Source organism: Protopterus annectens, chromosome 15.part0, assembly GCF_019279795.1.
Source record: "Protopterus annectens isolate FY-2018-M chromosome 15.part0, PAN1.0, whole genome shotgun sequence".
Taxonomy (NCBI): Eukaryota; Metazoa; Chordata; order Ceratodontiformes; family Protopteridae; genus Protopterus; species Protopterus annectens.
The window spans coordinates 698,130,581-698,153,372 of NC_056749.1; the positions used below are offsets into that span (position 1 = coordinate 698,130,581).

A 22,792-nucleotide genomic window follows, 5' to 3' on the forward strand; every position below is an offset into this window, starting at 1 on the left:
CACAGCTTAGTGCAAACAAGGGAAATAGAGAAATTCAGTGTCAGGTTTGGATGTTTTTATCTCATTTGCATGATACTTAACAGTCTGCAAACTAGACTAGTGGCCCACACAGGAAGCAGGCAAAACACCTGCAGACAGGGCATCTGTAAAAGTTCAAAGGTCAAAAAGAATACATTCTTACAATTTTTGCTTTCCATCAGAGTGGCTCTGTAGTTAGTAAGGTTCCCCAACAGCTGCAGTCATCGAACACCTGAAAACAGGACACAGACAGCCAACAATTGAAAATGGATACATTCCATTATTTTTTTGGGCACCATGCAAATATGCTAAGTGAATTTAAGAATGAGTAGGAATTTATGGAAATATCATTTCACTAGTCCTGTGGCAGCAGGTATAAGTGTAGGACTGGAGATGGTTCTGGGTTCTAGTACTGGGTATGCAACCTATGTTTACCATTGTGACAATGCAGTTTATAGCAATGAACTGTAAAATAGGCAAGTGTTATTTTAATATTCTTGTGACAACATGTGTAGGTGTAGGACTACCATACACATGGTCCTGGGCCCTAATACAGGACATTCCAGACATTTTTGCTGTTGTTCCATTTCCCATTATATTCACTCTCACTTATAACACTTTAGATAGTGGACAGTGGAGCTGATATGAATTATATGTGTAAGGGATATGACTAAAGGTATACTCTCTACTATATTTCTGTAAGTATAATTCTACTATCTGGACTTGAATGGCCTTCACAGTTAAATAAGACACATAGACAACTGGATCTATATATAAGAATCTTGTCACGTCACACACATACATATGTAACACCTCAAACTGTCAGCTGTATTTATGAATGATTTATGACTATCTCTGAGCAGCACTTCTTCTGTGCTAAAGATGGAAATTCAATGCTGTGGAAGAAAATGTTTTGTCCCTTATGCCTAGATTTGAATCACACACTTCAAAAATCAATTTTATCATTGTATAAAGCCAAAAACACATGAGTCAGGTCATGACATTTATGCCCCCAGTGCATGTCTGCAAACTTAACTCACCTTACAGTTGCCTTCCAATATTCAATACATATTTCCAAGCTGCATTACCAGACAGCCCACAAACTAAGGTCAAATGTCAGGTTAACATTCCTATTTCAAACATTTATGTCATCCCTGCTTCACACTGCTGCGCTGTGCTTAACATCATGCAAACACGGTTGGCATCATTGCTTGGTGTTGCACAATACCAGCAAATGTGATAACTGGAATTGATGGTAAAGTGTCATTTTCCATTGCAGTAGGTTTGGGTGTTAGACATGGTTGGAGTTAATGGGGAAGTTGCCCAGTGTAGGACACAGAGGTGGGGTGTCCAGGATATTTATTGGACTGTTGGTAAAGCACCACAGCCAAAGGCTTTTGTAGGGAAACTATTCTGGCTCCCAGTACAAGTCTGAGGCATGGAATAGTTTGGCTCAGGCTGTATCCAGTGCTTCTGGGATCCTACACATGGGAGAAGAGTGTAGGCATCATTTTAATGACCTACACAGGCACAAAAGGGATACCTTCAACTGTTGGTTAAATTTGAGACTGTGGACATCCCACAGCTGTGTAAGTATGACAATAAGAGAGTACTTGTAATACTCTGAAAGCTAAATATAGACAAGACTGGTATGCATAATACTGTTCTGTTATTTTTTCTTCTTTCCCCAGCTAATGTCGACATAGAGTTCAATTGACATGCTCATGCTGCTCAAATGGAGAGACTGAGGAAAACAAGTGGTATGTATGCAGCACAAGAATATTATTATTGTAGCTTTAAAAGTTAAAGACAGGTTTTTTTTCATACAGTTGTAGCAAATTGAGCAGGCATATCCTAACTGTAAAAGCAAGTATTTATGCATTAGTCTGTAGCAAAAAACAACTTTAGGAGTCAAATATAAGACTGTAGTCAGAGGTTCTGGGTTCAAATATCATGAGTCACAACTATGCAATACTGCATTTCTTTAAAAATATTTACATTAAATTAAACTCTATACAAGTGGCATAAATGCTCTGCTGTTGACTGTAATCTGTATAACTGAAACATGCATGTATGCAATATATTCACATTTCACGGATTACTTTCAGCAATCTATAGGTATAATGTGTATTTGTTAGGACATATATTTAAATGTAATACTTCAGATAAAATAGTTGTATAATTGTGTTAATGCATTGTATGTCACATACAATGGTACTAATTTTATCTCTTTTTTTCTCTCACCTCAACCCTTATCTCTCTTTTTTATTTTCTATTATGTGTCATCAAAATGTCTCCATCTCATTCATGTGTACCAAACCAATAAATGCTATGCAGCACAGTGAAGGAGACCAGCCTCAGTGGATCAGCCTGCCCTCCCTCCACTGGCTCCAGCACCAATGCCCAGCATGCATGGGTCCCAACTTGGCAGCACTGTCTCTGCTGCCCTTGCAATACCTGTACTCTCAGATAGTACTGCCCCAGCAGTTGGTGCAGTGGTACCCTCCATGAGCAGTGGCAGAAGTGGTAATTTCATCACTCACTGGGAGATGTTTGCAGGGTTGTGTACTACACCACTGGTGTACACCTACACTGGATGGACAGGCTGCTCTCCCTCATGGTATGTAGTAGGAGAAGACATCAAGCACTCCAGTCACCAGTGGAGTAAAGGAACAGTGATGACAGTCCAGTGGATGAGGACTCAATTCTTATTGGCTCCAAGTTTGATGGGTGTGAGCGTGTGTTGTCCCCTCCCTCACCCCAATCATGGCGTCCTCCAACCTTTTGTGTCCTTCACCGTCCCTATGTCTTGTTTTGTCTGCCTTGTTTGTTTGCATTTGCTTCCTCACCTGCCTAACTTACCTGACCCAGAAATACCTACATTGCTTGCCCGGCATTCCTCTCTTACTGAATTAAAAAAAGAGCACCTATCCCACAAAAAAAAAAATACTGTCCCATGCATAGCTCTCCATTTTGCACTCATGTCATCTTGACACACTTGGCTATACAACATGATTAAGTTCTTGTCATCCCTTTCTGTAGTGGTGAAAGTGCAAATTCAGTTAATATTCTGCACGTATTATCAGTTTTGAATGTTGAAGAAATGGATAGCTACGATTCTTTCCTACCTACCTCCTGCACATTCTTGTATTGCTTTCTCTTTGTTCTTTTCCTGCTTGCTCCCTATTTTATCACTTTCCTATCTAACCCATTTTAACATCTAAAATCTGGTAAAAAAATAGAATCAGACACAACACACGAGTACCAGAATAAGCAATGGATCCCTTCACTTTTTGGCCTCTAAGTTTGCCCAGATTTGGCATTGTGCATCAATGCCAAGAGGCGGTGAGCAGCTCTACAATGCTGCAGTTACCTCCACACAATGCTACTTAATCCTGTTGCACTATGTCAACACACAGCAATACATGTATTATAAAGAATTTATGTCAAAGCATTATCACTGTTTATTTAAAAGTATTAGATACACCTGGATTCAAAACCAGTATTATCTGGGCTCACAAATAATGGTGTTAATGCATTTACACCTGCTGCCACAGATTCAGCTACGCAGCAGCTGTGTTTCATAGACTCAGTACTAACTCTCAGACTTTTAGCAGTGTGGGTCACATGTGCATTGCTTAACTAGGTGCAAACAGGGAAAGTAATGGAAATGTGTATCACATGTGCAAACACTTTGCCAATCATTGGGCAAACCCGCTGCTTGCTGCTGTGCTATGCAAAGTCACTATTCACACACATTAGTGCTGTTTACTGTCCAGTACTCTTTATGCCATGAAACTACATGTGGAAACATAACACACTGAAAGCCCTATCTAATAATATGCCGCTTATTTCCAAAGCAGTCATGTGTTGCCTCCCCCATGCACTGCAACCCTGGTGTCTCAGTACTTTTCCACACATATATCAACTACACTACATAAATTAATATCCATTGTTGTGTGGTATGCAATGCACATCAGTCTGGTAACATGCAGAAATAGAACTACCTTCACAGTTGAACATGTCTACACATTCATCAACTAGCACTGGGAACTATTGACCCACAAGCCTAACCAGCCTTATCTGCAAGGCTATAGAAATAATAATCATTGACCTTATCCACAGGGACATAGTTAACCTTCAACACTCTTGTCCCGAACCATTTTGGTTTTGTCAAGCATAGATCTTACTTATTAAACCTAGTGGACTTCTTTGATAATGTTCCCAACGCCCTGGATGAGGGAGAACAGGGCCAAAGTAAATGTGCCATAATGACTTGTCCTGCCAATGTTTATTTAGCCAAAGCTTTTTACACAATCCCCCATTCAGGTATCATAGAGGCAATCTCCCATCTGGGGATTAACCCATACATTACTAGATGGGCAGCCAACTGGCTCACCAATAGAATGCACACTGTCAAAGTTGGAGGAGTCTACCTCCACCAGTAGACCAGATACCAGTGGAGTACCACAAGGATCTGTGTGGGCCCTCTACTATTTGGAAATGGTTTCTCTGGGCCCTCTACTATTTGGAAATGGTTTCTCTGAAGTCCAGTCAAAGGTAGATGGCTTGTGGCTTACCAAGTTTGCAGATAACTGTCAATTGGCCACAATCATATAGAGTCCCACAACGTTGTTACATATTACATAAAGGGCTGCCACATACAAATGATTGCTGCCAAACTCACAGACTGCAACTTAATGCAAAAAATGCCTCATTGTCCCCTTTGACAAAGAAGTACTCCTGCTAATTATAATATGCATAGCATCCCTCTAAGCTCAAACTCAGTGGTGCAAGACTTGGGAACATAGGTTAATAGCAATCTAAACATCAATCACTATGTGTCAATAGTGGTAATACACACATTCTCCATTGTACACCTTATAAATAAGGGCATTAGTTTCAAGCTCAGAGAGGTCATAGCTCCACTGTACTTGGCCCATATCAGACCACTAATTGAGTACAATGCTCCCATCTGTATGTACCTCACCAGACACCTGCAGCAACTGGAGAAACCACAGAGGTTTCTGACCTAGAGAACCCAGAGCCTCCAAAACATGACATATATGGAAAGACTGAGCCCTGTCACTGTACTCAGTATCATACATGCTGCTGAGAGTTGACCTGTGCTGGGCCTACACAGCAGTCTCAGACCCTGCCCTGCTGGAAATGCTGGACATTTGCAAATCAAATGGGACACGAATAACTTACTCCAGGGATCCCAGCCTAGCATGTGACATAAACAGAACATGCTGGAGAGACAGATGTATCTTCCAGCGATTGCTGCTCCACTGAAATAGGCTCCCACTGCATGTGAAGCAGTGATCCTCAATGGCCCTATTCAAGTACATCCTTGAAAACTGAATGGGTGATTGTAAATTCTCCCAACAGTGGCGGCTATGTCTCTCATGGGCAGGGGCAGTCAGTGCTGATCACAAAATCACTCTGCTAACAATGAACATCTAACTATGCTCAATAAGGTTACTTGGGTTTTTACACTGCTAGGCTTGTAAAGGCCATAGTGCCATTATCCTAGTAAACTCATATGAACCTGTGAAGCTATGAACATATGTAGAACTCCCAACATTTTCTCTACTATATCCAGTGCTGATGTCATCCAGTATAAGTTGCCCTGCAGCCTGGTAAATGTCAGACCTGTGCTGTGGTGCTTGCATAAAGTACTGAGCTCTGCAAACGATGTACTCAGATAGGTAGGGGTTCTGTTCTCATTGCAGTCAACTGTGGATGTACATGTTTGTGTGTGTGTGTGTTTGTGTGTGTGTCTGTGTGTGTCTGTGTGTGTTTATCTAGGCAGAAGAGCATAAGTGTGTATACTACAGTTACTAGTCCAGTCCGATGAATTTACAGTATTCTGACACTTGCACATGCCTACATATCTATTTCATGCAGGCCTCCCCAGCATCTTCTCTTCTACGTGCACCGCTGAAGACATCCACTATAAGTTGTCCTGCAGCCTTATAAAAGTCAGACTGGTACCTTGGCACTTGTGTAAAGTACTCAGCTCTGTGATCTGTGTACTTAGATAGGTAGGGGTTCTGTTCTTACTACAGTCAACTGGGACAGTTTGTGCACTTGCTTGACATTAGAGAGGGTCTTTTACACCTGTATGTGGGACACTGTTATTATCATATTCTCCTCACCAGAAACTACTGATGTCATCAACTAGAAAGTGTTGTCAGAGACAATTGAAATCAGAATTGAGTTGTGGTGCTTGCCTTAATAAATACAGATTTTTGTAGTTGGTGTACTTAGATAAGTAGGGGTTCTGTTCTTACTGCAGTCAGCTGGTGTGTGTGTGTGTGTGTGTGTGTGTGTGTGTGTGTGTGTGTGTGTGTGTGTGTGTGTGTGTGTGTGTGTGTGTATGTGTGTGTGTGTGTTTGTGCACTTGGCCTTTCACTCCAGCATGTGGGGCAAGGAATTTCATTCAATTTTTGCACTTATGCGATTTCTGAATGACAATACAGTTTACTTTGACTTTGACAACATCAAAGACAGCCTATCGTGTGACTCAGCACATACACCTTCATGATATGGTTTAATACACACTTCAACACACCCTCCACACAGACTATGTTCTTGTAGAAGGATGTACATCAACATGCATCCATGTGAGTTTGGGGGGACAGCACCCAACATGTACATGTATACACACATCCTAATTCTCCTCATCTGTGAGATAGACCAACATGTCATCATGGACATTTCACTAAATGGACACTAGTAATATCCTGGCTGTGTGCAACAGACGTGTGTGAGTTGTTAATGCTACATCATGTCCGTTACATCTGTTAGATGCCCTCAAAGAGGTCATCAAGGCCATGCACGATGACAACACTATCATCCTTTAGAACTTGACAAACCCAGGCATTTGACACAAATCCACATTGAGATATTCACTCAACACTGTGAGTTGTGGCTGTAAACACCTATATCACCAAGTGGGGAGACCACAGTATCATATACATGGCATTGAAATATGTTGAAATGTCTGAAGTGAACTATATCTCAGTTCCAGTGATCAGGTCCGTTCATTAGGACTGTCTACTAGGTCCTTCCCTGTCCATTATTTAAGTCACAGACATCACAAATGACATACATATTCTGTGTCCAAACAGCTGTCTGAAGGACTACAGACTGTGGGCAATCATTGACTCGAATTGTCATATTATTATAATACAGACAGTATCAACACACACACACCAAAGATTGCTGCCACTGCCATAACAACAACTGCAATGATGTACAAAGATGGGGGGATTTATAATGTCAAAAACAAACACACAGCCCAAGTATAATGTAGACATTATACCCTATAATCAGACCAATAGGTATGTGATCTGTGTCCTGGGGTAGATGGTATGTGGAAAGTACACCAGCATGTAGCCATGGTACTGACTAATCCCTTGTATGTAACACAACTGCTGAGTATGTAAAGGACGTCCACATCACAGGCCATAATACCTCCATAGTTCACAGCCTTCATCACACCAATAGCTGAGTACAATGAACACTTCTTCACGTACCTCACTACACATCTTCCAGTGATGTGTAACTGAAGTGTACCACCTTTGCCACAGTGAGCAGTCACACATCTTTTGGCCATACCTTGGTATTATTTTTGTAGGATAAACATTACTGTCTGAAGTTGCAGAAACTCCATCAAGTTGTTGCACCAGATGCATGTGTGATACCTGCTCCAGTTATACACACAATAAGTATATAGCTGCTTGACAACATTAATGACATGGGTAAAATTTGCGACAGTGTGGATTGTGCCATATATATGTACCATGCACACCAGTCAACTAGCCTCTCTTGATCATAATGTCACATACAGATATAACAGTGTTCCTCCTAGCACCTCCAGCAGATGTTATAGTGCCAGTATAGTGTGCGTGATTACCCACATAAGAGTTCAGGGTGTCACTTTGAAAGCTCAAAATATGGAAATGTCGAATTTCAGTATCTCGAGATGAAAATAATGAAAGATACTGTAACATCGGAAACCCACCTAGGTGGGGGGCTACACCCCCACACCCCCTAACTATATATATATATATATATATATATATATATATATATATATATATATGTATATACACATACACCAACTCCAGGATCGCACTACTGGGGAGAAAGGGCATAGCTCTCCATGATGGGCAAGTGTTTACTTGCCCTGGAAAATTTTCCGTGTTTCGGGATTTTAGCTTTCGTTATTTTTGTCTCGAGATACTGAAATTCAACATTTCAGTATTTTAAGCTTTCAAAGTGAAACCGACTGCAGACATGTCATAATAGTTGTACAAGTGTGTTTGTACAGAACCCTCTCTGATCATTCTAAATCACATATGTCAGAGACATGGAATTACTGGTGGTATTATTCTGGTGTTGTCCATGATTGTGTGTGCTTCTTTTAACTGTTATCCATGAGCCTTTGCCTGTGTCTCACTTGGTGGAGCCCTCTTTTGAGATTGCACTCATATTCGGGGAGATCAGTTTGCAAAGCTTCATAAAATGCACCCTACCCCAGTTTGCAAAGCTTCATAAAATGCACCCTACCCCAGTTGTATACAATATGCCTGATAGATGTCCTCTGCATTATTCATGTAAGGATGTTTATCTCACACGGATATCTTCCCCATTGTTATGTCACCTTGTGTGACAGTCACATAATACAAATTTTCACTGTGCAGTCCCTACTGTACCATACAGATATGTAATTGGTGTTGCTGCTACAACTGTGTTCCATTGATATGCACTCATCTGCTGTACATTAGGTTGTTTCACCTACCCTCTTTCCCTGTATTCATTCCTAGAATTCATCTGTGTGTCCTTATTGCATACACACACTTCCCCTGAGATTTTATTTTACATGGCAGTTCACGTACCCTTACAGATCATTTACACAACTTCGGTGCAGAATGCCAGGAATGGGATTTCACAATACTCTGCACTGTATACACTGTTCTGTACTCTGTTTGGAGCATATACATATGGTACCTCTCAGTTGTTCAGATTTTCGCAGTATACTCAGACTTTTGCCTTATATCTTTTGTTCTGTTCCTTATAAAATTTATGGTTTTCTGAAATATTACTGGGATGATCTCAGGACTGATGTCACTAAATAATTACATACATTTGAGTTTCAGACTTCAAATCCTTCAGAACATATGTCTTAACACAAACCTCTTGTTTTTCTAGCACCTTTCTAACATGCAAATATGTAGAGTCTGTCTCTATTTCTGGGTCATTGTCTCCACATTATGTTTGTCTCTGTCCAGACTTCTTGCACTAAGAAATTGACAGCTATGCAAACATATGTTAAGCCTTGGTGATCACTGTGGCTTTCTGCGCAAACACAGTAACCGACTGTGTTCTGCTGTTAACAGAACTGGTATCCTTGTTGCTTTACTTGATTTCCCTGCCTGGCAACACTGTTGCCAGCCATGAAACCACACCTGTTTATGTTTAAGCATGTTGCACGGCATGAATATGCAATTAGCGCTGCTGCTTGCATTGTATCACCGCACACACATGTAAACACTATGTAGGCTTCGCACGAAGCCTTATACAGAGAGCTTACTGAATCCCAGTGCATATTGTTACCATGTTGAGCACTATCATAAAAAGTAATATCAAAAAGCAAGCATGAATGACACAAAAATATCTGGATACAGTTGCTTTTGTATCTGGAAATATGATATAAATACAGTTTGCAACTGGGCATTCAATAGGCTGTCCTGGATATTTCACTTTAAAATATCAGGTATTTAAAGGCATGCAGAAGTATAAAGATAGAGGCAATAATAAGGTGAAAATGGTAATTACAAAATTACCACCTGAACTGTTCCAAACATTTCCTTTATGACAAATGTTAATGGAGAAATCATGACATTAAAGAAATCCCACAAAAATAAACATGCAGCCATTGATTTTGAACATTGAAACTTAACCAAAGTATGTTTTATATGTTAGCATTCTACTATTTTTTTCATGAAAATGTTGCTGTTAGCTATCAAACAGTTTCAGTGATATAACCTCTTACATATAGAAACTAGCATAGACTCCAATGTCCAGCAGTGAGGGAGGAGCTTTAGAAAGTGGTTAAAAGTTGACTGGTTAAAACTAAGTCTGAGAATAGTGTGTAATTCAGAAAAATATTTATTTATTTTACTGTAGGCTGTATTTAGAATTCTAGGAGCCTGCTTGATTGGGTCTATATTAAATTATCGAATGGCACAAATGTCGAACGGCCGAAATATCGAAAGTGCCATTCACATTACTTAGTTTTGCCCTGCTAATTATATATACCAACTCTGAGATCACACTACAGTGAGGAAAGGGCAAAATTCCCTATCTTCACTGCACCCCACTCCCACAAACCAGAACTCGATGAACGTCACTTTTGATAATCCGGCCGTTCGACATTCGTGCCATTCTATAATTTCATATAGACCCACTTGATCAACTACATCTGACTTCTTTACTGCCATCTGTTTTATAGCTGTATCTTCCCTGAGATCATTGAATATTGGGACAAGCCCTGGATATGGCTTTTTGTCAGGTGAGACAAAAATGATCTTCTTTGCTTTTATAGGCTTAGAATGTTCAACAACCAGGGAGAAGAGCATGTTTGGAGTCCTACCTTCCCACTATATGCAAGGAATGTCAGCTAGTGAGATCATCTAAAGTTTAGACAATTAAGAAATAAAACTAAAAAAGCTGTATTGTCTGACAAAAAAAACTTTTACTGTCACCTCCAACAAACCCACGAAAATAAACCTCAAAAATTCTGGTCTGGTATCAATAAACTTTTACACCTAGGTCGCTCAATTACACCCACCCCCACAGGCTCTAATCTCAACCAAATCTAACCAAATTGCCAATTCTTTTAACACTTTCTTTACAGACACCATTCAATCTTTGGCCAATCAGCTATCCCCTGACACTACATCTTCTTGGACAGATATCCCTAACAGCCCCTCACTATTTCAATTCCAACCTGTTCCTGCATCCTTTGTCTGCACCCTTATTCAGAAACTTAAACCCACCACCCTCTCTGCAGATCTACTACCTGCAGAATACCTGCAAAAAGCTGCTAAAGCTATAGCCTACCCCATAACCATCCTCATTAACAGAACTATTTCTGAAGGAACTATTCCATCAATCTGGAAAATCTCACATATCACCTCCCTGCATAAAGGTGGTAATTCCAAAGATTTTTCTAACTATAGGCCTATAGCCATATTATCCCCACTGGCAAAAATCATGGAGAAGTGCATTCATAAGCAACTATTAAACCACCTACTAGAAAACAACCTACTAGCTACCCGCCAACATGGCTTCAGACCATTTCATAGCACCACCTCTGCTCTCTTATCCTTCACCGACTGCATTAATAAAAATCATAATAATGACACTCTATCCTCAGCCCTCTTCATTGATCTGTCAAAAGCCTTCATGGTCAGTCACCTGCTACTCATAAATATACTTAGAAACTTCTCACTGGATCAACTTGCTATACAGTGGTTCCAATCCTATTTAAATAACAGGCAACAGACTGTATTATGGGAGAATAACCTGTCTTCCCACCTCCCAATTGCCCTTGGTGTCCCTCAAGGCTCCATATTGGGTCCTCTCCTCTTTTCTATTTTTACTAACGACCTACACTCTGTATTACCTCAAGCTACCTGTATCCAATATGTGGATAATTCCACATTAATATGCTCAGCCTCTTCACCATCACAACTTCAGTCCCTAACCCAAGACGTGTTCAGCAGAGTAGAGAATTGGCTTCTTCATCGATGTCTCATCCTGAACCCAAACAAAACAAAAATGCTACTATTCACTCCCACCCACAGAGCCTCCCCACTGAACTTCACTGTCACATCTAGCAATGGTACTATCATATCTCACAATTCTACCACAAAACTACTTGGAGTACTAATTGATAACAACCTTACCTTTGAGCCCCATATTAACAACACTATAAAAACAGTAAACAAGAAACTAGGTTTCCTCTACAGGATCAAGCCCTTTCTGACTCCACTAGCCAGGATCACTATTGCCCGCACCCACTTAATCTCAAGTCTACTATATGCATCCTCTATCTATACTAAACTATGGAAAAGCAATCTTAACAAGCTGGCTATTTCCTACAATAACATTGCCAAATTTGCTACTGGGTCTACCTATAGAACCCATCATTGCAACAATCTTAATCAACTCGGATGGTTAGAGTTGTTAAATCTTATTCTATTGAACCAACTATTGCCCATAAGATTCTGTATCAACCTACCAATACTCACTAACCTAATCACCCCCTACAATAACCTAAAGACCCTGCGCTCTTCAAATAAATTACTTGTAAAGATAGGAAAAACCAACAGTCTGGCCGGAGACTCTCTGTTCTCTAACACAGTGGGCAAAACCTGGAACACCCTCCCTAATGACCTAACCTCCCTACCCTCAATTACCCTATTTAAAACCAAACTCAAACCATACCTTAAATCACACTGGCTATGCCCCTGTGCAAAGCCAGACTAACTAACTCCCTCGTCTCCAGACACTAATTCTCTCACTCACATAATCTCATTAATCTTTTAATAACAATAATGTGTGTGTAACCTTTTAGTTTAAAAGTGCTCTATTTCACTTACCTTTATATATTTTCTTACGTATATCCACACTTATGTAACTAGGAATGTATTTTTTGTAACTAGGAATGTATTTTTTTCCTTACTCATAAGCTAATATGTAATGTACTGTTATAATCTGTCAAAACTTGCTAATGTACCCGTGTTTGTGTAATACTATTCTGATGTGCGGAGCTTTTCTCCCCGGGCCTCCACTGAAAATGGACATATATCCAGTTGGAGCAGCCTGGTCAACAAATGTAAAATAAAGATAAAAATAAATAAAAATAGTGAGGATTTGATACTAGCATGCTGTGCGATGAAATGTATCCCAGATATCCTAGCCCAACTTCTTGTGACTGCCATCACCCCTGTGTCAGTGACCCTCACACTATCAAATGACATGGCAGGCATACCCCACCATATTCCCACACGTTCCACCCTGAGAGTGGAGCCTTGTCATTCATCTTGTCCCCTCATGTTGACCTCTCCAGCCCACAGATCACTAATTGAACCAGGGTCATCTGGGCTGCAGTGAAGACATCATCCCTCTGCACCATGGAGCTACCCAGAGAAATGTTTAAGGATTTATAGTACTATAGGCTGTATAAATGTAGACCCACCTAAACTTGTATACTTTATCAGTCCAGAGTCACAAATAAAGTAATCTACAGATGAGACATGTTGGTGTGCCTGATTGCACTACTTTCATTAAAAACATCTTTGACTCAAACCTGTAGGATAGCATTTTGTGAACTCTGTAGCTATCTTGTATTAATAGATAGGTTAACTAACAAATAATCATAAGAATGTATGATACTGTAGCATTTCACACGTGCATGTATGTGTGTGTGTGTGTGTGTGTGTGTGTATTTGTGTGTGTGTGTGTGTGTGTGTGTGTGTGTGTGTGCACTTGCGTGTCAGCATGTGTGTGTGTGTGTGTGTGTGTGTGAGTGTGTGCCTGTGTGCATGTGTGTGTGTGAATGTGTGCGTGTGTGTGTGTGTGTGTGTGTGTGTGTGTGTGTGTGTGTGTGTGTGTATATGTTTATATGTGCCTTATATGCATGCATGTGATAAGATGTGATGCAGTAAGGTAATTTCTTACTTGCACATTTCCTGCCATATTAGCACGCTCATGGTTTAGCTATTATTTCCTCCAGCAGTCACCTTAATAGCTGTCAAGGCTGTCATGAGCAATAGAATACCAATGTCTGGAGTTTCTTTGATCCCTGTCATATCTGTGAAGCAAGATGCAGTGATGGATACTAATGAATAAAGTCTGTCCTTTAGTATGGTATACAGGAAACTTGTTTTCATAGACTTCAGCAGAAAGGCAAACTAAAACTGGCAATTTCTATTTAATTATCAGTAAGGTGGCCTTTGTTATCAGCGTGTGAATGTTGCATAGCCTTTTTTTGGATCTGTTCCCACAGTGATTCTGCTGTAAATGAAAATGGATGGTCAGCATTGTGTTTGAACTTAAGGGCCACCATGGGAATGACCAAGTTCATTAAATCAGTAAATAACCACAGATAAATGTACATAGATATGGGAATGACAAGGATATTTAGCTAGTTCCTCTACTATAATTAATATATAATTTAATGTTATAGTTCTGTTCTAATTTCTGTCAAATGTATAAATATACAGAAGAGCAACATCTAAAAATGACCCCTTTCTGTAGCTTATGTTAGTTCATTCCCTACTAATATCCTATACAGTATCACAATTTCATCAGTATACAAAAGAAGGGTATGCAGTGTTTGGTGAAACTACCTGTGTGTCAGAATTAACAACATTTTGGAAATGGGTGATATTGTTATGGGGATCATTTCTGCTCACAAAGGGAATAAGTGAGCACATGATACAGTATTGATTCCTATCATCATTGTAGCTCTGCTTTTTCACAGATATAATAAAGTATACTGGGTTTGCAGAATATAAAAATGAATGGCAAAATGAGTGCTGGCTGTATTCTCAGTGTGTATTATCAAACAGTGTGTCACATATTGTTATGATACATTCAAGGTAAGGGTTAAGCATCAAAGCATCAAAACTGAATTGTTTGTATTATACCCACACAAAGACTTTTACTGTAGATTGTGGCACAGTGGCATAGCAGATAGCATTGTCACCTCACAGCAAGAGATTTTCTAGTTAGATTCTCGATTGGGGTGCCTTGTATGTAGAGTCTGCAAGTCTTTCCTGTTTTCCCATTGGTTTCCTCCAGGTGTTCTGGTTTCCTCCTGCATTCCCAAAACATGCAGTAGGTGGATTGGGCACTCCAAACTGGCCATAGGTGTCAGCATGTAATATGGAAGAACTACCATGGCAGGGCTAGCCACCCAGAATTGTAAACCTTGGTTCTAGATGGTTGTCACTGTTGAAGTGACACTCTGACCCCATTTGTAAAATTGGGAAAAATGTTTATGGAGGGATCAACAAATCCATGCAGTATTGTAGAAAAGTCAAAAACACACCAGTTGTTCACGGTAGAGGTGGTTCCAAAACTTTAATAAAATGGTAAAAAATAAAAACAGCTAAGCGCTTTCGCATATAGCTTGTTCAGACCTATTATCAAAGTAAAAACTCTAACCAGCTTTTAAACACCTTGTAACAGTTTCATCCAATCAACTGAAAAAGCATTAAAAGTTGCTGAGCAACATGATTACTTTGAAAATGCCAATTAAATAAACCAATTAAGTCTGCATACATTCATATTCCTAAAAAGAACTAAATGTTATAATGACTATAAAAATGCATATGCAATTAAATTAAATACTCATATCACCTATTACCTAATTATTCATAAAAACATTTAATCTATTGGTTAAATGTTTTTATGAATTATTAGGTAATAGGTGATCTGAGTATTTAATTTAATTGCATATGCATTTTTATAGTCATTATAACATTTAGTTGTTTTTAGGAATATGAATGTAAGCAGACTTAATTGGTTTATTTAATTGGCATTTTCAATGCAATCATGTTGCTTAGCAACTTTTAATGCTTTTGAAGTTGATTGGATGAAACTGTTACAAGGTTTTTAAAAGCTGGTTAGAGTTTTTATTTTGATAATAGGTCTGAAGAAGCTATATGCGAACGCGCTTAGCTGTTTTTATTTTTTACCATTTTATTAAAGATTTGGAACCACCTCTACCATGAACAACTGGTGTGTTTTTGACTTTTCTACATTGCTGTGTTTTACATACCAGTTGATCTTTTCCCCTACATTGTTTTGCTGTTTAGATTTAAATCCATGCAGTATGGTGACCTCTTGGCCTCTCAGTGTAAATGCCAGTGTCCCAGGATTACTTCAAGTGGTACCAGTAGTTTTAATGTTAGATCTCCACTGTATATATATCCAGTTCACCTAGAAATGCCAAGTCATTTTCAGACCACATCTCCTTGAAGGAGGTATTCCTCCTTTTGCTATCTCTATTGCTGTTCAGACTGTTTTATGGAAGCGCTAAGTTAGATATTATACTTTGAAATCCTGTGTATACATTTTTGGAAAAAAGCTGCTGCTGCTAACAATTCTGGTGATTACGAAAGTGTGCATATTGTTTTATAAGCTGCTGATAATTTTAGTCATTGTTAAACTGTGTGAGAGAAGAGAAATGAAGGTCAGCAGGACTAAGACAGAATATATGTTTGTGAATGAGAAGGATAGAGGAATGGTGAGGATGCAAGGAGTAGAGGTGGTGAAGGTGGGTGTGTTTAAATACTTGGGATCAATAGTTCAGAGTAATGGTGAGTGTGGAAGAGAGGTGAAGAAGAGAGTACAGGCAGGATGAAGTGGGTGGAGAAGAGTGGCAGGAGTGATGTGTGACAGACGAGTACTTGTAAGAGTAAAAGGGAAGGTCTACAAGAGGGTAGTGAGACCAGCTATGTTATATGAGTTGGAGACAGTGGCATTGACAAAAAGGCAGGGGTTAGAGCTGGATGTGGCAGAGTTGAAGATGTTAAGATTTGCACTGGGTGTGACGAACAGTTCAAAAAGACTGTTCGAAACAGTCACCAAGGCCATTGATGAGGGAAAGGCAGTCCATACAGCCTACCTTGACCTTGCAAAGGCTTTCGACACAATACCCCACTCGGGTATTGTAGAAAAACTTACCAGCTTAAATGTAAACCCATATGTCACAAGATGGGTTGCAAACTGGCTTAAGGACAGAACCCACAGGGTTAGAGTTGCTGGCGCTATGTCAGACTCCAAGCCGGTCACAAGTGGTGTCCCACAGTCGGTCCTTGGCCCCTATTGTTTGGCATCTACTTCTCAGAAGTACAGGCCAACATGGGAGGACTTTGGCTGACAAAGTTTGCAGGACTGCAAACTGGGCCATAGTGGAAAGTGCATCGGACACGGATATCCTTCAGAAGGGACTCACGGAAACAGATAGCTGGTGCCAGAGACATGGCCTGAAGTTAAACGCCAAAAATGTATAGTCATACCCTTCGGGAAAAAAGGTAACCCCAAGCTACCATATAGGTGGCAATCTACTAAGCACAGAAAAGGTTATCAGGGACCTGGGGACCCAGGTTGACAGTGGCCTTTCTTTTGACACTCACGTTGCTAAAGTGGTTAGAAAGAACTTCTACATTGCCCACCTGATCATGAAGGGATTCACATCCAGATCTAGTGAGGTCATTGTACCCTGTACTCTTCACTTATCAGACCAATGATCGAGTACAATGCCCCATTCGGGATGTATCTCACCCGACACCTGCAGCAATTGGAGAGACCCCAAAAGTTCCTCACCAAAGGATAAAGGGACTCCAAAATCTGTCATATGCTGCCAGATTGAAGAAACTCCAGCTCTATTCAGTCGCATACCGTCTGCTCAGAGGTGACATGTGCCTGACATACAAGGCCATGTCCAACCCGAATTAATGGACATGCTCCACCTCAAAAATCCAAATCCACCAAAACCACTAGAGCAAGCGACTTAAACCTTAGCACGAATATAAATAGGACGTGCTGGAGGGATAGATTTATCACTCAGAGACTCCCTATGCTGTGGAATAGAATCCCGGTCCATGTGAGGCAGAGCACCTCGCTGACTCTGTTCAAGAGAAATCTAGACCTGTGGATGGGAGACCGTAGGTTTACCCCGGGAATCATCTCTGTGTCACTGCTGGACAGAGGCACAACAAACTAATGGGCACAGTATTTTTTCATATAAGGGGTGGCGTAAGCCACAAAAATTTGGGCTAGGCTTATAAATGCCTTAGGGCAGATAGCCTAGTATGAACCTATGAACCTATGAACCTATGAACGAGGATGGACAGGATTAGGAATAAGTATATTAGAGGGTCAGCCCAGGTTGGAAGGTTTGGAGACAAAGCCAGAGAGGCAAGATTACGTTGGTTTGGACATGTGCTGAGGAGGGATGCAGAGTATATTGAGAAAAGATGCTAAGGATGAAGCTGCCAGGTAACAGGAAAAGAGGAAGGCCTAAGATAAGGTTTATGGATGTGGTGAGAGAGGACATGCAGGTGATTGGTGTGACAAGAGCAGTATGCAGAGGACAGGAAGAAATGGAAACAGATGATCCGCTGTGGCGACCCCTAACGGGAGCAGCTGGAAGAAGAAGATGTTAAACTGTGTGTACTGAATGTGCAGATGGCTGTTAACAGTTCCATGATTGTAAAGTATTCTACCAATTACTCAGAAAATACTTGTTTTAAACTGGGAAGCCGAGTCCTAGTGAAGGTACTGTCATGCAGCAGTAGATAGTTTGGCAGTTCCGACTATGCTACTAGCATCTAGCTCAGCTTTTTGTCATGTTTTGCTTACCTACATATGGATGGAAAGCATGACTTTCTGTGAAATTTTACTTCAAGAACATTACAAGATATCTTTTTTGCAGCTGTTTCTATATTTGTCACTGAGGCTTTGATGGGTTATTTGCACAATACCTGTAAAAGCTTTCTTAAGGTATGATCAGCTCATGCCCATGGTTTTAATGTTCAGCATCTTCTTTGCTACATAGTTGATGTGAAGTCATTGTTAAGAAAACATATTAAGAAAGAAGAGGATTTTTTGGGCGACAACAGTATTGATTCATAGATTTATAGACATTACAAGGCCACTGAGTCTCATAATCATTCTCACCTTGCTAGTACCTTCGTCAGGCAGCACCTCCTTTCTCCCGGAAGGCCGTACCAGTCAATATCAGAGCAAATTTGTAGATACCCATCCAGTCAAAGAGTTGAAGTTTAAAGGAAGTGTGATGGTGAGCCACACTTAACATGCAGGTTAAGTTTATTCCAGAGATTTGGGAGGACTGGGTTATAAACCTATCCCTCCATCATGTTTTATTTATCTGTTGGTGATGATGTAGGTCCCTCCAGTCTCATCCTACTTACTGATTAGGTCCTCTCTTGTAATGCATAGGGCCATTAGTGCTTTCTTCTGCTTCTTTACTTTCAGTTCCACATCTGTCATTTTATTTTCCCGCATCACCATTGTAGCACTCAAGTTTTCTCCCTACTCTCTTCTACTACAACCTCCTGGTTTAAGGACATGATCGTCAATCTTGTTTCTTATAAACCCCAATTTTTCATCCATCCTTTTCTGAATCTCTAAAAGAATCTGTTTTTTAGAGGCACTAACACTTATTACTCCACCCTCTCTGTTCTAAAAAGTTCTGCTCTAACTTAAGGTGCTTTAAAGTGCTGTGTTTCTTCTGACCCAAGGCAGAGTGCACAAGCTAAGCTGCTCCTTCCATCATGGCACAACTGCACTCCATGGAACTAAATAATTGATCATGAACATAGAATGTATGCATAGATTTTTCCAGAAGGTAGTTGAGATGCAAACCTAATGAAAGGTGACATTCAAATGGCAACAGTAATACAAATAGGATGTAATCCTACAATAGTAACAACATGTGAATATTATAGAAGTGGTTATGTGATGCCACAATTGTGCGCTGGTTACTATGGGACGAATGTATTTTATTTGTTTTAGATGTACTGTTATTTTTATCAGTGTGTGTGTGTGTGTGTGTGTGTGTGTGTGTGTGTGTGTGTGTGTGTGTGTGTGTGTGTGTGTGTGTGTGTGTGTGTGTGTGTGTGTGTGTGAGTGTGATGTGTGATGTGTGATGTGTGATGTGTGATGTGTGATGTGTGATGTGTGAGTGTGAGTGTGAGTGTGTGATCCTTAGTTTATAGATACTGACTTGAAATCTTGAGTCTCCATGGCTGTTGGCAGATTCACTGACATCAGCAAGATGCAGGGTCGGTTCTTTAAGAATCCTGGAGTGGGACTCTCGAAATGAATATGTAGCTTATATGGACCCTGCTAAAACCACCAGTATTATTCTTGAAAACATTGTTACAGACACAATAATTTAATTAAATGTTAATGTATACATTATTCAATGTGTAAAACTGGTTAAACAACATGAAAGAACACATCATGGTAGGCAGTTATCTGTTCATCCCAAATGACGACTCGCAGAGAGCTATCCACTGGGATAACTTTTTTCCAAACTATTCTTTGCAGATATAAAAGTGTGAAATGGGATCTGGACAACCAAATCTGCAAATGGTTACAAATTAAGTAGCTCTACCTCTGAATCATACCATTTCTTTCAGGTAAGTGCTAATTTTCAACCTTGATTCATAGACTGTTAATAAATAGTGACTGTCCCCCTTATTACATGATTTAGGCAGGCTGCAGGCCACAGTCAATGATTTATTGAGGAGAATGGCTGACAGGGAATTTTAAAAGAAAGCATGTGGGGTCAAAGAAACCACAGGTTTAGATAATAAAGAGAGCATTTAGGTTTACTGCAGATAGACTATCTCAGAACGTTCTCTGCACACTTTTGAGTTGTGCTTTAACTGTAAGATATGCTTAATTTGTAGATTTCCTGTAGATGCATTTCATAGAGTAGTTGTGACTTTTCTTATTTGGGGTGAAAAAGCTACTGCCTTTAACGATGTTACAGTAATCGTACAGGAAGTCTAAAGCTGTTTTTGTGGAAAATGTCAGGTACTGAACTGTATGTCACTGCTATTAGGGGAAGAGTAGCAAATGAAAGCCTGAAGGTTGCATCCCTGCAGGCAGCATTTAACTCCTGTCAACTTTAGGCAAAGAAACCCCTTTAGTGCCTGTCTTTTAGTTTATGCTCTGACAGGAGCTGGAGAAATCAGACCGACATGCACTGTAGGAATTACAGTACAGTTTTGAGTAGCTTTTTGTTGTAACCTCTTTAAAGATGTGTTGCGTGAAGCAGAATGTTGCACCACCATTTATTCCCAAATAAATTGTGTATGCAAAGTAATTTATTCAGTGTTTATCAAAAGAATTTTGATAAAATAAATTACTGGAAATTCAAGGTAATTGCTGTCCATTAGAATTCTTTCTCATATGACATTGGCTGAATTACTTAATGAATTGTTCTATTTAAAAAGTGTTGCAAATAAAACAATCTATATTCTGTTTTCTATATCACATACTTAGTTTCAGGTAGATACATACATACATTTATATATATATATATATATATATATATATATATATATATATATATATATATATATACACATACATATATATATATATATATATATATATATCCATGGTAGTGTAGTGGTTAGAGTTGTCGCCTCACAGCAAGAGGGTCTGTGGCTCAATTCTCAGCTGAGTTGCCTTCTGTGTGGAATCTGCATGTCCTCCCTGCAGTGACATGGATTTCCTCTGGGTGTTCTGGTTTCATTCCAAAGACATGCAGTAGGTAGATTGGACACTCTAAATTGGCCGTACGTAAGACTGTGTGTGCCAGTGAGTGGTACTAATGAACTACAGTGGCAGGGCTAGCCACCTGGTGGTGTAAACCTTGGCTCAAGATGATTGTCACTGTTGAAGTGACACTGACCTCATGTGCAGAAAATGAGAAATCCATATATATATATATATATATATATATATATGTGTGTGTGTGTGTGTGTGTGTGTGTGTGTGTGTGTGTGTGTGTGTATGTATCTAGTCACACCAGGTAATTTACTGCACTACTTTATATCTCATTGGTTTTCCCATTGTTGAACACAGTGATGCTTTCAGTAGTCTCAAGCACTCTATCTGAAACTACCTGAAGGAATACAAGGATTCCTTAGAAGAAAAAATCACAGGCAGAGAAAGGATAAACGATATGGAGTGACTTTAGGTATTTTACACTATACTCTGCTTCTTACAGGTGACCTTCACTGGCTGTATTGAGAAATATGTGATCTGAATCTGCATGAGAATGTATGCTTTATAATTTAAGACACAGGGAGCTGAGTCAACATCAGACTGGGAAACCTATTACATAAATATCCAATGGCAGGTAAACAATGTAGATAGATTATACAGTGCCTCCCAAGTTTATTGATTAAGTGTTCCTTTATGGTCATACCAAGCTAGTCACTAGTTTATTTCAAAAACATTCTTGATACATATGCACATAATAGAAACTATTAACACATGGTTGTAGACATTTAACTTCTTGAAAGCCAATAGTCATAAACCTAGCAGTTGAAATGATATATTAAGTGCAACTCATTTGTTACTTTTCCTTCCCTAATTGGCCCAGTTGTTTAACCCACTTTATAATTTCTGAAATATTTTAGTACCTTTTCTTCAGTGAAAAGACTGGGACAAATCTTCTTTCTAGGGAACTTTCTATTGTTATTTATTGTTCTAGTTCTTTAGTGAGGGTTCCTAAGTAGATACTAGGCAAGTAGCCTTGAAGACCGTATAGGAGCCTCACCACATAACTCAAATGTGTCTTGAGTTTGCTATGCTACACTTGCGCTCACTGCCTTTCAGGGAGGGCTGTACAGGCTACCTCAAGGGTGAATGGGTGAATTAATAAAAAAACATCCAATCATTGCAACTGGCTATGAAAGTGAGTAGAGAAGCTTCCATATAATCCTACGGACAAACAGCCTGGTAGCACAGAGATAGCATGTGGTACACTAAATAGCCAGGGTGAGAGTAAAATAAGCATCCAAGTTACCATTTTTTTTCATTTTTGCAATCCATAACTCAACCTCTTAGTGCAAAAAATCTAGACAAAGCCTATAATAATGGGGGACAAAGGCCCAAAAATAGTGAAACATTT

The 22,792-nt window shown here is 39.7% G+C and overlaps 1 protein-coding gene across 2 annotated transcripts in view; it reads left to right on the forward strand.

Annotated features, from left to right (window-relative positions):
• The window catches only part of JCAD (junctional cadherin 5 associated), a 566,987-nt gene that overhangs the window by 364,790 nt on the left and 179,405 nt on the right, over positions 1-22,792 (forward strand). Inside the window, exon 5 of one of the 2 annotated variants that reach the window (XM_044057552.1) lies at positions 20,188-20,279. The exons of the other annotated variant lie outside the window; for it this stretch is intronic. The gene's annotated coding sequence lies outside the window, so the exon portion shown is untranslated. The remainder of the gene's footprint in view (positions 1-20,187; positions 20,280-22,792) is intronic. 2 annotated transcript variants of the gene reach the window in all.